General features: G+C 45.7%; 1 protein-coding gene across 3 annotated transcripts in view; it reads right to left on the reverse strand.

The window, feature by feature from the left end:
* Svil (supervillin) overlaps positions 1 to 15,954 on the reverse strand; it is a 202,143-nt gene that overhangs the window by 148,401 nt on the left and 37,788 nt on the right. For 2 of the 3 annotated variants that reach the window (XM_038334786.1, XM_038334784.1), the window contains exon 1: positions 371 to 439. The exons of the other annotated variant lie outside the window; for it this stretch is intronic. The gene's annotated coding sequence lies outside the window, so the exon portion shown is untranslated. Of the gene's footprint in view, positions 1 to 370; positions 440 to 15,954 lie in introns of those variants that run through there. 3 annotated transcript variants of the gene reach the window in all.

Below are 15,954 nucleotides of genomic sequence, written 5' to 3' on the forward strand. Positions count from 1 at the left end.
GACAGACAGGAGGAGCATTGAGTGTTTGGGACCAGCCTGAACCACATATGAGAGTTTCTCTAAATACCCAGAGAGTTTAATTTAGAGCCAGTCAAGGCCCTTTCAGGACCACAACTCAGCTCAGAACGAATGCTCACATTACCTTTAACCCCCCCCTTTCCTGGCAGCCCCCACTGGAACAGCAGAATACAGGAATGCTAAGAACTGCATGTCCTGTAAGTTGGGGAACACATGCTCAGCCAGGAGTGATTTACACTTCTCAGAGCTCTGTTTGGACAGATGTTAGATAGGGCTACCCTTCATGTGTGCCTTCGCCTGTTCTCAGAAAACAGACCAGCCCTAGACTGGGCTACCCTACCCAAAGACTCACCTGAACAGTTAAATCATGGCTTCAGATGAAGATACCCTCATCATCGGCTGTTCGGCTTTCTGGTCTTCCTGGGAAAGTGAGAGAGAGAACAAGCTCTCACTTTAAGGTCTAAGAAACACAACAGCAAAAGATATAAAACACCACGCAACCTTTGACTGCAGTTACAAGGCTCAGGCCCAGGAGTGAAAGTAGCCCACCTCCAGCCCACAGACTTTCTCCTAAGCACACCTGAAAGCAAAGGGGCAGATAACCTCCTTGGGAGTGAGATGCCACATCCAAGAGGCACTGACAGTGCTGGGCTGCTTAGACAAAGAGAGTTGCTGGGGGTGATTAGTGATTGTCTCTGAGTATGGAGTCCAGGGTGGGACAATCTTGAACGCGTACTTTCCTCACAGGTTAGAGACTGTGGGGACAGTGCACCTGCACTAGAGGCCCCAGAGAAGAGTGACTGTCGACATATACGCCTGCATGTGTCGTATGCAGCAAGGTGCCATGTGTGATGAGAGGTGTCTGGACTGGGAGAATCATTGCTCACATTTGGAATAGTCGAGTGACCATGTGGCGTTCTGATGGCTCAGTTGGGAGAGGAGCTGACACAGCCAGGCTACCGCCCCAAGATGCAAAGGAGAACAAAGAGCCTCAGGCCCCTTGTGTTTGGGGGGCAATCTTGTTGTAGGCTACCGAGCTCTTTCTGTTTCCTGACAAGTCTCTCCATTACTTCTGTCTTGTATCATCTTTTGAAATTGTTAGGAAGTTGTCCACTTGAACACCAGGGTCCTGCAGTGGGTGGGAGGCTGGAGATGCCCCAGCACTGTGAAGGCCAGAGCTGCTTCCAACTCATGGTAGAAGTGTGCTCTAGCTGGTGTGCAGAGGAAGGGCTCATTTTCAGAACCCGAGGCAGACACAGATTATGAAGGAGCCACTTGGTGTGAAGTTTCCACAAAGCAAAACCATTCCTACTGCTACACAGTGAAATTCAGACAGGCATTATTCACGAGATGGCTGTCGTGTGTATGAACTCTAGGACTAAACAGACCATTCTTTGTATGAATATATGTTTTAAAAAATTTGTGTTCTGTTTCCTCACAAATCTGTTTACTACTAAACTGCTTTGGAGGCCTGATAAAGTGGGCTACACCAATTAGAGACTGCCTTTCTCCCTGGGGCTAATTCCCAGGATCCTAAACCAGGAAGGAATGTGGCTCTTCAGAGGGGTGCCAAAGTTGGCAAGACAAGAAAGCCGTAAGAATGAAGAGAAAGGGAAGGAGAAGCCACAGGCAGAGAGCGGGATTGTCATCTCTGCCCAGAGAACAAAGGCCTCTGAACTCGGTGTGCACAAGTCACCCTGGGCTGTGTAAGTGCAGACGGGGTAGGAGTTCTTCAGTGGAGCACCAGGACCAGGAAAGACTCTGAAAGCTGAGGAGCCACTGTGTTGTTGAAGGAATGCAGTTTGCTCAAAGACAAAAAACTTCTCAGGACAAAGAAACTTCCTCAGCCCCTTCATGGGGCATGGCAGTGGGGGAGGTCTGCTCAGTGCAGTCAGGATAATGTGAGAGAAAGAAAAGAGCAAATTCCAGTTTAGTGACAGCCTGAGAGTGAGAACTCTACACAAACAGGTACAAGTGTGTGTGAGTGTGTGTGTGTGTGTGTGTGTGTGTGTGTGCGCGCGCGCGCGCGCGTATGTGCGCGCAGGGGTCGGGGGGGGGGGGGGAGATCTAGAAAAAGAAATCAAAACAAAAATTGAGCACTGAAGAGTGAATGCCCAGAGCAGTTAATACAAAAAGGAAGGGCGGGCTGAGGAGCTGGCTCAGAGCACTTCATCAGGGGGCTCACAAGCGCCTGTAACTCCAGTTCCAGGAGACCCAACACCCTGGGCTCTGGGGGTACCACCTACACAGTGAGGTGCATATGCATTCAGGTAATAAAAATGAGAAGAGACAGAACTGAAAGTCAGGGGCAGGTGGAAGCTCTTGCCTGCCTCCAGGGCACTCCCCCACTTTCTCTTGTCCCTTATCTGTGCTAAGGCTCTGACCTGACTAGGAGGCCTATATTACAGTAAGCTCACCTGTGGGGAAGGGATGGGAGGCCTAGCTTTAGGACAGAGCTTCTAAAGGCTTGTTGAGCTGACAGAGGCCATTGCTCATAGCTTACAGATGCTTCCAGTATGTTTATTTGCTTACTACTGAATTACCCCAGTGGCAGCTGCCTCTCATAAGCTGAGTCTGGGCCCCTTTGGTGAGGTATCTAATAGTCCCTGTTATAGGGTGAGGAATGTTCCCTGTCATGGGACCCAGCTTCTAAACTCAGGGTGTTTCTCAATCTCCTCCCAGGATGCCCAGAAGCAAAGAAAGCAGGTTCTTAATTTCACAGAGCCTGGGGCACTTCCTCCAGACTCTCAGACAATTCTCAAGACTTTCAGGTTTCTTCCCAGGGAGATTTTCCAAACTGCCTTGCTTCCTGCTCAGGGACCTCTCCCGAAAGCACACACTGAACTGTCAATGAACAGGACAGTGGCAGTGGGGTCATCCTTAGGAGACTGGTTCCAGGTTCCCCGTGGACACCAGGAGCACAGCTGCCCGCAATAGAGTATTTGAATAAGCCAGCCACAGTCCCATGATGTCCATCGTCTCCACAGCCCCACGTCCACCGTATCCACAGCCCCCACGTCCACCGTCTCCACAGCCCCCACATCCATGGTTGCCACAGCCCCCACGTCTGTTGTCTCCAGATGACTCAGTGCAGTGATACTGCACTACTTACGGAATAACACTGAGGAAAGGCTCTGTTTGTTCAGGGGTTTGCTTGCTCTGACCATGCCTGGACTGCAGAGGTGGAGGAATCCTCAGGAGGCTGGCCTCTAATCTTAACCTTTAGGGTTGCCTTAGCTACAGCAACATCTCCATAATCAGAACTACAGACTAATCATTATTTGACTTCTTATACATGCCTCCTCTAAGAAACTGCCAAAACAATTTAAATAATAAACAATTGCAAGTTGGAAAAAATTTTTAAAAATACCTTACTACTAAAAGGCCTCCATCAGCAGAACTATATTATGATATATAGATACCACCAAGTGCCTGAATGGGACCAGTGCAGCTCAACTGACTGGTCCTTTCAGCTTCATTCTGTTAGCGTTAAATCTAGGCCTGAACCAGTTGAAAGAAAACGATTAGAAGGAAACTAGGTTGTCAGTGAAAGAGACGAGTTTAGGAATCAGGAGGTGGTGGCGCACGTCTTTAATCCCAGCACTAGGGAGGCAGAGGCAGGCAGATCTTTGTGAGTTCGAAGCCAGCCTGGTCTACAGAGCTAGTTCCAGGACAGCCAAAGCTACAGAGAAACCCTGTCTTGAGGGGGAAAAATAGAAAGAAAGAGACAAGTTTAGAAGCAAAGGACAATGACAAAACTCTCCAGGCCCGATGCAATGCCTTCAGAAAGCGCAAAAGTCAGTTCTCATGGCACACTGAGGTTTCTGGGCTCCATCCTGGTGTGTGTATGTATGTGTGCATATGCATGTGCATGTGTGTGTTGGTTTGCATACAGCTCTGAGACAAATAATAAATCATAGGCTACCCTGACAGCTTTAAGCATTTGCCCATGTTGTCTGTCAAGCAGACTGTTATTTTGTGATCCTGACTTATGATACTACACACTAGAACAACATCTGTAACACAATGGATGTTTTCCTGAATACTAGATGACTAGTTGAGCAAATGCTGGTGATTTTCACTAGGTAGGTATTAAAGTTGACTCTTCACTAACACTGTCTTCACACATATCTTTTCCTCTATAACCAGCCTGGTGTGGGATGTCCTTCTTTATGCTGAAAATATGTGTTGCCATTATTAGTTGATGAATAAAGCTGCTTTCTCCTTTGGCAGGGCAGAATATAGCTAGGTGGAAAAACCAAGATAAATATAGGGAGAAAGAAGGTAGGGCTGATGAGATGCCAGCAGCTACCAGAGGAGTAAGATACCAGAGCAATGCCTGTAAGCCACAGTCCACATGGTGAAACACATATTAATAGAAATGGGTTAATTTATATGTAATGATAGCTAGTAATAAGCCCAAGCCATTGGACAAATGATTATAGTTAATATTAAGTCTCTGAGTGATGATTTTATAAGTGGCAACCATACCAGGTAGGATGCAGAAAAGCCTCCTGCTATACCAGCCTGCAGGTTTAATGAACCATGTTCTTTTCTGTTATCGTATGTTTCTCATGCTTCATAGGTGTGAGTCCAGTGTTCAACAGACACTGACAGGGAAAGAGGGGCAGTCACTGGTCACAAGGTGCTCACAGGCAAAATAACAACTGACAGAGGACACATGGAGCAGAGGGAGCTAAAAGAAGAACCACAGACCTCTCTTTAGGTCCAGATCTCTAGCACTCCTCTGTCCTGGGGACAGCTTCCTGTAGGACAAGCTCCCCATTTCGTGGGCTTTTAATTATATATATATATATATATATATATATATATATATATATATATATACATAGATATATTCATACTTGCATATATAGGAACACAAACACATATAGACACACTTTTTTTCTAAAGCCTTTGTTGGAGACTAAAGGGGTAACTCAATAATCAACTGTTCTTAGCACATGCAAAGTCCTGGGTTCAATCCTCAGCACCGAAAATAAACAAAAATTCTGATGACTTCTACTCCTTACCTCAAAATGAATAGGTAGCAAACATTGAAGAAAAATCCCTTCTTGCTATATGACAGGCACAAAATTGTGAAAATGATCTTATATTATCTATAACATCTGATTATGATCCAACCTTATAATTTAACAATTAGTATCATACTAATGATGATAATGATTATAATTGTAATTGAACACCACATACTGTTTCTTTAATGGCTGATGGTGAACAAATAGAACACAACACTTTAACCTCTCATTGGATGTCTCAAAGAACAGCACAACTCACTCCAACGACCTCTCTCTCTCTCTCTCTCTCTCTCTCTCTCTCTGTGTGTGTGTGTGTGTGTGTGTGTGTGTGTGTGTGTGTGTGTGTAGGGCTTGTGATGATGAACTAAACAAGCTAGAGCCACGTATGAAGAAGGAACCTTCACAGAGATTGTCTCCATAGCTGGCCTGTAGACTGGTCTATGAAGGATTCTTCATTAATGACTGAAATGACTGGTGCTACCCCGGGCATGTGGTCTTGGGTATGTAAGACAAAAGCTGAGCAAGCCATGAGTAGCAAGGCAGTAAGCATTTCTCCTCCATGGACTCTGCTTCAGTTCCTGCCCAGTTCCTGCCTGACTTCCCTTCCTGGTAGATGGTGACTTGCTAGGTGAAATAAACCCTTTCCTCCCCAAGTTGTTTTTGGTGCGTGCTTCAAAACAGCAGCAGAAAGGCAAATTCCTACAGGGCTTGGGTTCCCTGTGTGTGCATTCAGAGTCTGCTGGGGAGGGAAGGTTGCAGACCGAATTCAGATCAACTCCACCTTTTTCCTTCCTTCATTTTAGTAAGATTCCAAGAGCACACAATGAATTCTCTAATTCTCTGAAGTGAATGTGCATTTGCGGACATCATATACAACCCATGAACAATGCTCAGCACAACAAAAATTCCTTGTTTCCCTTGAGGTAACTGAAATCGAGTGAAACCAGACTATATCAGTGATCTTGTAGACACGTGGGTAGAACCGGTACAGCCCAGTTCCTAGTAGGTGGGTGGGCATGGGTGGATCCTACCTGTTCTTTGTGTATATGCTCACTGTTCCCTAAAATCAAACTTAAGCTCAAATCCCATTACAAGGAATCTCAAAGGCAAACAAGGCCAAGTCTGTTTGTTTACAAATGGTCACTTACACTAGTTTCTTCTTGACCAAGAGCAGTGGGTGTTCAAAATACAGATAATGCCAAATTCTGACAACCCAGACACCTACTAAGTAACAAACAGAAGATAACATCTATAGCCTGGATACGCTGGCAAAGGGATGATTCATAATATGGCACGCAATTAAAATATCACTTACTTCTGGAAATTCCTATTTCTGGATCGCATTGGCCACAGGTTCCTTTAACCATGAAAAGTGAAGCTGTGGTGAGAGTGTACTGCTTTATGAGGAAATGTCAGACAGAGTGGTGAAGCAGTACTAAAGGAAACAATTTTGGGATGGAAGTAGCAATAAAAAAGAAAAATATTAAAAAATATTTTTGCCAAAACTTCCAAGCAGAGAGTGTAGTAGGGGCAGCTTTCAGTGGCAAGAGCAAAAAGGTCTTGAGTTCAAAGCCAGCCTAAGCTAGTAAATGTGAGAGCTGGTTAAATAGCAACACACACACACACACACACACACACACACACACACAGAGGAAAAAGCTCCCCAAGCTTCTAGCCCTACCATACTAGTCAAACTCGTAACTCAACCCTTTTAATGGAAGAAGCCCAGCTGAGAGAAACCAGGGCACCTCAGAAGCCACAGCTTCCTCCTGCACCTCTATGAGTCTAAGAAACAAGTGTGCTCCAACAGAGACATGACAGCTTTAAGAACAGGGGACCTGAGTCAATGGATGGAAATGTAAACACGCTCTCTGAGGGTGCTGGCCCCTCGAGGTTAGCCCAGGCGTTATCAGATACCAGCTTCCTGTCAAATGAGCATGAATCATTCCTGTTTTGAGCAGGTCACTGCCCTTGATCTTAAAGGGCAGAGAAGGAAGCAAATAGGTGTCCAGCTCCCACACTGGAGTGTGACAAACACAAGAAAGGGGTTTTTTAAGTGCACTGTTAACAATGACCACAGAAACTGCAACACTATATACTATATAACTGTTATATACTATAACAGCTAGTCATCTCTAGCTCCAATTATTAACCCCTCTCTACAGATGAGGAAACGGAGGCAAGGGGATTTTAGGCAGACAGAAGCTCGTGTGTAGCTTATGTGGTAGTCACACAACTCTGCACACTTACAACACAGTGGCACACTAAAAAAGGGAGAAATTTTCTACATCTCAATTACGCAGCAATGACTCTGACATTTAAAAGCAACTCAGCAACCACACCAGCAAAGCCATCATTTCCAGGACCCTACACACAGGAGGCTCATTTGTTCTGCAGACTCAAGCTCCCATTTTCCTCACTCTGTGCTTACAGGAAGATTACCGGCGGGGACGACTACATCTGTAGGGAATGATAACTCCTCTCATCATCTGACATTTCCTAAAGGACCCCTGGAGTGTTCAGATGGTTCTGGATATGGGTCCCCTCCTAGTCTCAGTTCCACCTTCTACAAAGACTAATTCCAGAACCAATTTCTTAGGTTGTAAAGCTTTAAGTTATACTAAATGGTATATATAGGTTATATATTCTTAGGTTATACAGAATGGTGGTCCATGTACACCCAGGAACACAGATCAAGTGATCCACCAAAGCCGTTGTCACCAAGGACACATATTCTGAAAGTAACTGAACTAAGTAGGAAACATATGGACAAATGAAATCTATGAATGGACAAATGAACTGATTGATCCATACACACCAAATGTGTAAGAAAGCACAATGGAGGATCATGGTAGGTGTGAGGGCTTCTATTTTAGACTACACCATGCTCAGGTGTCTCTGAGGAGCTAACACGGGAATGGTGGCTTGCGGGAGTTCTGAGAAAGGCCAGTCCATATCAATAATGACACACTATGTAAGGGAGGAAGAAAGCCTGATTCCCAGCTCCTGAGAAGGGAGTGGGAGACAGAGGTGAAAGAGACAAGCAGTATGGCCAGTCTGGCTGTAATAGAGGGTAGGAAAGGAAGAAAACTCAGGGAGCCATGAGGATAGGGTGGCTGGAAACAACAGAGTACAGATACCCCTCACAAATTTGTAATAGTAAGGATGGAAGTTTTTATCAATTTAGTTACTCCAAAGAAAATAGACTTTAGAGAATAGGCAGAGGGGTGAGCAAGAGGAAGCAGGAGTTTGGCAGTAGGACCGAAAGTTAAGACGGGGTCCTACGGGTGGCCCTTTGACTGGATGTGATGACGGTGGCAAAGCAGACTAGGAGCCTGGTGAACGAACTATGCTGGACGGGACGGGCTTGTTACGTAGTCAGCAGCAACTGTCTGAGCACACGGGTATCAAGAGTTCATGATCGGATTTAAGATAAAGAGCTGGCTATTTATACTCAAATAGTGTCAAAGACCCTAAAAGTTTAACAGTGGAAATAGATTACTTAGGACTAGGTTAGATATTCATTTGCTATTGCTACGCTATCTCCACTAATTAGGCTGTACAAGCTAAGAAGGAGACTTTGGGTGCTGCAGAGATGGCTTGGTGGGTAAAGTGCTTGCCTCACAAGCTTGAGGACCTGAGTTCAGATCCCAAGCAACCCCAAAAAAGAAATGAGCATATCAGTGTGCACCTGTAAACCCCAGCCCTGGAGAGGTAGAGACAAGAGGATTCCTGGACTTGACAGCCAGCAGTTTAGCTGAATCAATGAATCGGTTAGCTCTAAGCTCAGGGAGAGACCCATCTCAAAATCGAGACAGAAGAAGACACCTGACATTGACCTTTTGGCCTGTGTATGCCCACATATATACATGTACACACACATATGCATCATGGGAGAGAGAGAGAGAGTTCTATAAGAAACCATGCACTTCTTGCCATGATTTGGGTAAGTGTATCCTAAAGATATTCTAAAGGCCCACACATTAAACACTTCTTCCCTGCCTGCCTGTGGTGATACTAGGAGGTGGCTACACCTATTAAGAGATAGGGCTGTGGGTGCTGTTCAGGTCACTGGCGGTGTACCCTCAAAGGGGTTTGGGAACGCCAGTATTTTCCTTTTGCTTCTGTCCTGAAGTGGTCGTGTCCCACCGCATGCTCCAGCACCACCACTCCACAGAACCAAAACAATGGGGCCGCTGAGTCTCCTGGAACTATGGGCCAAAATTTTAAACAACATTTCTTGAGAAGTTATCTTGGGTATGTATCATAGTGATGGAAAGTAACACCCCATTAGAGAACTTTCCAGAAAACAAAGATTTCTGGCAAAGCTAGGAAAAGCTTCAAAGCTTAGTGAAACACAGCCATGATGTTTTTGAAGGTCTCTTATTTAATTCTCAAGGGAGCAGAAGAGCGTTAAAAAGAAGGCAGAAGATGGCTGTCTTCTCACCATAGTCCTTCGGTTAAAAAGCTTTGTCCCGCGTGCAAGAGAACCCAAAGCACAGCTATGTTTACTTGGTTTATGAGCCAAAGAGAACTCAACCTACAGTTCACTTGGTTTAAAAGTCTTTTGGTTAAACACCCACAGTAAGGATTATTCCTTCATCAGCTCGACATTTTTAAAAGAAAAGCCTTTGAGTTTTGTGAGGCTGAAGCTAGCCCTAAACAGGTTATGAAACAATCCACAAATGCGTGGAGCAGATCGGTTTGATCCCTTCGAGAGTGCACATCAATGACGGGCAGGCCGACAAGGCTCAGGCTGCACATGGCAGGGAGTGGCGCATGCCCCCAAACCACATGTTATGTTTTAGACGAGGTCCTTTATCCAGAATTCGAAACCCAAGACAAGGTTTAAGTAATTTTTACTTAGAATAACTGCAGCCTCTTACTATGGCTTCTTCCAGGAAGCTATCAACTCTCATACTTCCATCTTTTCCTCCATCCCTCCCTAAAAACAGCAGCCCAGAGCCTGCTGGGAAGCTAGATCAAATAAATCACACCATGCCGGGCGCAGGGTCTCCAGAGACCACAGGCTCCCCTCTTCATCTGTTCCTAGAGAAATGGTTCGAGCACTCTGAGCCGTCTGACAGTTCATCTGCTTCTCATTTTTGAAGTTTTACTCAAAAAAAAAAAAGTTTTCTGGAGCCATTCACTTCTCCATTATCAGCGAAGAAACAGACACCTTGTGGTCACATAAGGCCAGCAGAGGTGACTCAGATGGCTTTCTTGGGGTGATGATTTTGAAGTCCTTTAATGCCCTACCACACCATGGATTTTAGAATGCACTCTCGGAAAGAACCACCCTTTAAAAACTGTACTGTTTTGCTCTGAATGATTACTCAAACCTTTGAATGTAGAGACTTTCCCACAGAATCTGCTATTAAAGACAGACTTTCTGGCTTCAAGACGCATTCTTCCCCCAGTCTGCACTTGGGGCTCCCTTCACAGCCTTCACCTTACACTAAGCAGCAGTTCCTGGCTTCTTCGTGTTGTAGGCTTCCCACAGGTCACCCGTTCAGATATTCACCACACTTCTTCCCAACAGCTCTAAACTAATCAGCTCCACTCTAGGTTTTCAAAAACCTTGGAGTTAAAACACGTGTGCTCACTCAGTGTCGAGCCCTCTGCCGAGACTGGATTAGTGCAGTTTTCTTGTTGGATTCCTGCGCTATAATGACCTAAAGATGGATTAGATCTGGAATCTCAGAGGTCTGTTAAATATTAACCAAGACGCAAAATACTGGAAAATTGAGTCAATCTGAGTCTCCATTATGAATCCAGACTGCTATCATTTCTTTGCTGGGTTCTAGAAGACTCTCAGAAATTCACACAACTCCCAGTTATTATTGGCTCACCTGAGAAGCTACTAAAACCTCCAGGCTCACGTTTGGAATTTTCCTCATGCCCTACCACATCATGGATTTTAAACATGGAAGTAAAACAGTACGGTTTTTAAAGGATGGTTCTTTCTAAGAGTGCATTCTAAAATCCATGGTGTGGTAGGGCATGAGGAAAATTCCAAAAACTGATATTTACACCAGTTGTTCGAGAACAGGGTTCAGCAAGCTAAAACTGCTAGGGCTAATTCCACCTGGCTGTCCCCTTTTGTCAATAAAATTTTATTGAACCACAACTATGTTTTTTCTTTTCCATATTACCTATGCTTTGTCTCCCCCCCCCCCCCACACACACACCCCATGTTACAATGGCAGAGCTGGATAAGGATGACAGAAACACTCTCTGATAATTCATGGAAACGTATGCTCTGGAGTTTTGAAGCCAGTGATATCTAAGTCATTGCATGCACAAGTTCATAAACTAGAAGAATATCAGTTTCCGTGGGAGAAAAATTAGTGGAAACAAATGACCAAGAAGTGACCCACAAAAACAGGACCCCAAGCTCAGTTCTTGGTCTATTTGCCAGCATGCCTTGGTGTCTGAGCACTTGGTCTCAGGGGCCCCTTTACTGGGCAGCATGTCCCTGGGAAGCTGACAGGAGTGCCCACCACCACCACTGCTCATCATCTTAGCACCAGCTGCCTCGTGCTCACCTTGCCTGCTTTCTTCCCAACTAGGATGTGGGATCCTCTGGGGAAAGTCAGCTCTCCAAGGACCAGGTACATACAGCCATTTCAACAAAGATGGGGTCAGAGGATGCGTGGAAAAATAGATCAGCACTAGAAACAGCCTTGCTTCTAGAAGATGCTATGCCAACTACTTTAAGAATTTATTAGTAAATAACACCAGAATGTCCCAAACCAAGTTTCACCAAAAAAGACTATTTTTGTTTATCTTAGATATTAAGAAGGTTTAATGAGGCAAACATAGTGGATCACACTGTTATCGCTTATATGGAAGATAGAGACAGGCTTGGAACTCCATGAGTTCCTGGTCTACACAAGGAATTTCAGGTCACTAAGGGCTATACAGTGAAACTCTGTCTCAAGAAGTAGAGGAGGAAGAGAAGAGGAAGAAGGAAAAGAAAAAGTACAGCAAAGTTAGGTAGACTAGTTTGAAATGAGCTGAAGCAGCTTCCAGTGGTGTGGAGCACAGGAATGGACGATGCCTTACTGAAAATTCTGGGGATGACCCCACATGTCAGATCCGTTCCAGATTCAGGAATCCCTGCATGTACACACTGGGGTGCCTTGGGGCTGGGACCCAGAGATAAACACCTTCCATGCCACCCCCCAGGTCTGAAGGGAACGTCATCATTTTCCCATGCTGCTACACCATCATATGAGGGCAGATGGGCAATTTTCCACCAGTGGCCCCGACGGGTAGCAATTCAGAAATGTCAGATCTTGGAGAATCTGCGATCCTAAGTTTTCAAACTAGGGTTTAAATTGTGATTTTTGTTTCATCTCAACATAAATTCTAGCCAAGACACTCATTTCCAAATGAAAACGTAAGGCATTGCTATTCCATGCAATCCAGTAACAGAGATGTGCTTCCTGGAAAAGCAGCTACTTTTTTTTCTTATTTTGTTAAGAGAGCTAGGTATTGATCTAGACAGTGAGCACATGATGGTAAAGGAAGTCCATCCATGGAGGTGAGGTCACTCACACTGTAAGCTGGGCCTGAGATACAGGCCAACCCAGGGTACTGGGAGGGAGGAAAGAAGTAGGGCAAAGAGGAAGGGAGAAAGAAAGGGAGAGAGGGGATGGGAAGGGGGGAAGAGAGAAGAACGGGAAGAGAAAGGAGACCACTTCCCTGGTGAAACAGGGAGAGAGAGGGAAGCAAAGTGAGATGCATCCCTGCACTTCCTCCAGCAAAACTGGCTTAGACAAATCCCAGAATTAATTTCAACAAGATTTTTCAAGTTATTTGTATTCCATAAATTTTCCATATATATACATATATACTTATAAGGGTTTTATGTTTTCAAAATAAAAACGGGTTGTCATATCATATCTGCTTCTTGGTGTAAGAAATTACTATGCCGTCCTCATTTAAAACAATACAAACTTATGATGTCAGACTTCTAGAAGGTGGGTCTGAAATGGGTTTCTCTGAGCTATGAGGGAAGGGGTCGGCAGGGCCATTGTCTGAGACCCACAGAAGAGAATCCAATTTCCTGCTTTGCAAATTCTGAGGGCCCTGCATTCCCTGGCCTACAGCCCTTCTTGCATCTCCCTGACCAGGGCAGCAGTGACCTCCTTGATTCATTTCTTCACTTCAGGAGTCACCTGGAGGGTCACTCAAAGACAGCTGACAAGCAGCCTTAATTTCAGTTTCCATAATAGCACATTGTGGATTAGGAGGATATGGGGAATGTTTGGGGTAAGGTGTCATATATTTATAGATATCAGGTCAGGCGGCCCAAGAGGCATTCATGAACCCCAGAAGGAAACTTGGAACCACTTCTCCTACCTGCTGGCAGCTGTCTCTACCCATAGCAGTCTATACTGCCCCGCAGGGTTCATGTCTCTGCCCACAGCAGTCCGTACTGCCCCGCAGGGTTCATGTCTCTGCTCTCCCAGCCCCCGCGAGCAAGTGCTATTCCTTGCTATCTCCTGATGGAGGAGAGTTATCTGTCTATGTTACTTTCATTGGTTAATTAATAAAGAAAACTGCCTTGGCCCTTTAAGAGAACAGAAAATTAGGTAGGCGGAGTAGACAGAACAGAATGCTGGGTAGCAGGAGTGGGGTGACGCTTCAGGCAGTCGCCATGATTCTCCTCTCTGAGATGGATGCAGGTTAAGATCTCTCCTGGTAAGCCACACCTCGTGGTGCTACACAGATTACTAAATATGGGTTAAAGGAAGATGTGAGAATTAGCCAATAAGAGGCTGAAACTATGGGCCAGGCAGTGTTTTAAAAGAATACAGTTTCTGTGTAATTATTTTGGGTAAAGCTAGCCGGGTGGCAGGATACAGCCCGCCGTTCCCTTCTACAATCTCCTCATCTTCAAACTGTTCTAAGTTGAAAGACTATTCCTCCTAGATCTCTACCCTCCATATGGAAAACCCAGTCCCTTTCCTCCATTCTGTTCTGAAAGATCTCTTACTCAAGGATTATACAAAAGGTTAAGTGGCCATTTCTATGCCTGTGTGTTACTGAAGCATCCATGAGATCATTCAATCTCATCTTCTTAAGTTCAAGGGATAGGGGTCTGTGTGCACATGATATAAATCCCTTGAGAATAAACACTGTGTGTGTGTGTGTGTGTGTGTGTGTGTGTGTGTGTGTGTGTATGCATGTGCGTGTGTTTGGTTTTGTCTTCTAGTGTTGAAGAGTCGGCACAGGGATTCATACATGCTAAGTATGTGCTGTTCCACTGACCGGCACCATCAGCACCAAAAGCAAAGTCTGTTTAACTTGCTCCAACAGATCCTTGGTAACTGCAATCCAGTGAGCACACTCAGTGGTCTTTGGCCATGAAAACAAAGCGAGGCACATTCTGAGAACGTGCAAGGGGATTCAAAGAGATCTCTGGTCAAAGGTAAGCAGAGAGATCTGCAAGGCTCTGGCTGGCCCAGCAGGCAGGGCAGCGGAGGTCACTCTGGACCTGAGGGGCCCCCGAACAGCTGGCTCCTGCACTGAGCACTGAGCTGGATTTTGGTTCAGGGACATTGGAGCCATGTCTTCTGTTTTTGACAACAGCCTGTGGCCACACTAGGGCAGCATTTCAGCTGGCACTGGCCTGGGATGCAACTCCCTCCCATTTGGCCATATGGAAAGGATTTTCCAGCTCTCTGTTCCTGCTGGAGTGTTTTCATGATCCTCAGGCTTGGAAGCATCTATTGACAACTAGCCCGTAGTAACAAGAGTTCCTCTCAGGCCACCAGAACCCATCCTGGCCAGGAGTTACTGACCTTAGAGACATCTCAAAATTAAGGTGAATGAAGTCCTGTGGTCAACCATTTACTGTTGAAGAGATAGCTTAGAGAGTAAGAGCACCTGCTGAGCAAGCATGAGGATCTAAGTTTGGATCGCAGCACCCACAGATATAGTTGGGTGTGGTTGCATGCACACACATATAATCCCAGGACTATAACGCCATGAGTGGTGGAGACAAGAGGCTTGCTGGGGCTGGCTGGGTGTCAGCCTAGCTCAGGTTCAGTAGGAGAGAAACCATGACGAGTAATAGAGTAGGAGACCTGATGTCCCCCTCTGTGCAAACCTCAACACGGGCTTGCAGAGATGCTGCCATCCACACGCTCATGTGCACATATATCACACATGTGCATATTCACGTGTACACACCACACGCATAATCTCTCTATCTCTCTCTCTCTCTCTCTCACACACACACACACAGAGAGAGAGAGAGAGAGAGAGAGAGAGAGAGAGAGAGAGAGAGAGAGAGAGCTGTAACCTAAGGAAAGAACCCCCCAGTCCTGTCCTCATCTCGGTGTCCAGATGCCGGATGCCTTTGCTGTACGTCCTCCTGTAGATGGGTCCCCAGCCTTGCTCCACCCTGTACTTGGGCACTCAAATGTCACAAAGATGAGTCATTTGCTCTCCTCCCCAAGTAATGCCTTCAGGCAACCACTTGGGAAGCTTTCCACTCCTCCTGCTCATTCCTCTAGTTGGGCTTTGGGAAGATCCCTAAGCCAAAGAAACGTTTTATCAGGAGCATCAGGCCTGGCCAAGCCCTCAGTGTTTGCCAAGACCGCGGTCCGCTGTTCCCTCGGCCTCTTGGTCCCACAGGGACCTTTCCCTGGAATACTGTTGGTCACCCTATCAGGCAAGTCACAGAAGGCATCGTGCTTGATACTGTCTCATCAGTCACCATAGCTTGAGGTCCCACCTTCGGTTCAGGGAGCCCAAGTGCTCGTGTTCAAGCTAGAAGACTCCCTGCAGGCCCTGATGCCCAGGTGCCCTCAACTAGAGGAAAGATACTGGGTATCATGGGTCATTTACCTTCTTAAAATTGACACTGTCCTAGCCAGTT

This window comes from Arvicola amphibius, chromosome 6 (genome assembly GCF_903992535.2).
Source record: "Arvicola amphibius chromosome 6, mArvAmp1.2, whole genome shotgun sequence".
NCBI lineage: Eukaryota > Metazoa > Chordata > Mammalia > Rodentia > Cricetidae > Arvicola > Arvicola amphibius.